Here is a 2203-nt window from a genome sequence, read left to right as displayed (position 1 = left end):
AATTAGATTAACTATTTGGTTTGTCGATAAACTACGATATTTTGAGAATTTATCCGTAATTGTGTTTTGATTGAATATGTATGTTGAGAAATATATATTATTATGTCAATGATTTTGTTTTGATATTGATTCTCTGTGGGTAGTTGGATAGCATTAATTTTAATGATTAATTGCTTGATTTTAAATGTGTATGTTCATATATAATGGGCAAAATGAGAATTAACATGAGATAGTATGGTTACTAGTGTTAATTGGATTTTGTGAATCGTAATTGATTAATTGACCTTTTATATGTGAATGATATGTATGTGTTGTGAATGTTGTGTACAATTGGTGGATAATTCATCGAGTTGAATTATTGTGATATGCTAAATATTAAGATGGTAGAGATGATCTTAATTGCATATGTTTGATTAATATTGTACATACATTCATATCATGGATGCCTTGAAACAAAGGTGGTTTGCTTTGAAACATAAGCGTGGCTTGGATTCTAGAGTGAATCGGAAAGCGGTAAACTATATGTTTACATTTGGTGGCTTTGGTCTTGTCCGGATCTGAAGCGTGGCTAGATTCTATATGAATCGGAAGCGGTGGAACTTTGGGTCCATATTGGGTACCACATGCATAGAGTCACATGTTTTGCATTGAGTCACATTGAGGTTAAGTGATGTTTGAATATATGCATTTATGTGATTGTCATGTGTACATGAGATGTGATAATTGAAATTGGTGATGTTTTAATATATAATTGGTTAAACGTGTGAATATGTGATAATGATGGATTGTGTATATATTTGGGATAATAGTATTGAATCTTTTGAGTATTATACTATTGAATTTTGTGCTTACTTGAATATGTGAAATTTATTAGATGATATTATTTATATGATTATGACTTGTTGTGTGATGAAAAGTATGTGAGATTAATGAACTGTAGAAGTATGATGTGTATAGTAGCTATTGATACTTGTGATGTGATGATTTTATATGTCTGAATCCTAGCATGCAATTTATCATATGCCCACTTATATGATTTGATATCTCACCATTTTCTCTTGTTTCGCCGTTGCCTTTATATTGGCAACGTGCAGGTATTCAAGTATGAAGATTTAGTTGCCGATACTCGAGTCGGTTGTCGCTCTGATACGTAGCACTCTGGGGGGAACGATTTATGTCATTCATGATGTTGTTGTTTAAATTGTGTTATCTTGGTTGAACAAAATGATAAGTTAACTGAAGATATTTTATTGAATACATTCTTAAGTGATTCCGCTGTGTTTTAATAAAATAAGTTATTCTATTTCAAAGGTGCTATGTATCCGCTTTATGCGACGAGGTGATTTGTTTTGTTTTGATTATGTGACGCCTCATTTGTTTATTGAGAAATTTTGAAAAAAACTCTGATTTATATATATTTGCCGGGTAGAAATGGGGTGTTACAGTATGTGCTAGCAATTTGACTAACTCCCATGTGTTGTTTCTTTCTATTGTCTGTAACTCTTAAATCATAGCTAACTTCCATTGATTAATCTTCAAAGCTTCACTATAGTTGATTATTGAAGGAGTGAAAAACACTAAGAAAGGGGGAGATTGAATAAGGGTTGTTTCTCTTTGGCAAATAAAAATAATGAACACAATTATTTTTATCCTGGTTCGTTTGAACTCAAACTACCTCCAGTCCACCCTCACAGGTGATTTACCTCCACTGAGGATTTAATCCACTAATCAAAAACTGATTACAATGGTTCTCCACTTAGATCAACCTCTAAGTCTTCTTGAGTCTACAGATCACAACTTGATCACTCAAGGAATTTTGGTTTACAAAGATATAATCAAATACAGAGATTAATGATGCTTCTAAAAAGTTGTAATCACTAAGTGATTTTTCTCTTAAGTTTATGATCTAGAACTCACTAAATATACAAAAGTATGTGAGCTTGAAGATGAAGATTGTTTTCTTTGTTCAAGAGCCTTTTGCGTGAGAAAGATTCAGAGTGTGTTGTGAGTTTGTAACGTAAGCTCTAGCCTTTTTCTTTGGCTGACAATTTCCTTTTATAGACGTGAGAATGTGACCGTTGAACAGCTCTGCATTTAATGCATTGCGTGTGCAGTACAATGCTGCATTAAATGTTACATGCTTTTGTCAACTACCTTGAGCCTTGCTTCAACTGCTTTTTTTGACTTTGCCTTTTGTAGCCAT

The sequence above is a fragment of the Vicia villosa genome, linkage group LG2 (assembly GCF_029867415.1).
Source record: "Vicia villosa cultivar HV-30 ecotype Madison, WI linkage group LG2, Vvil1.0, whole genome shotgun sequence".
In the NCBI taxonomy this organism is placed as follows: Eukaryota; Viridiplantae; Streptophyta; class Magnoliopsida; order Fabales; family Fabaceae; genus Vicia; species Vicia villosa.
Note: the sequence above shows the minus strand (reverse complement) of the source record.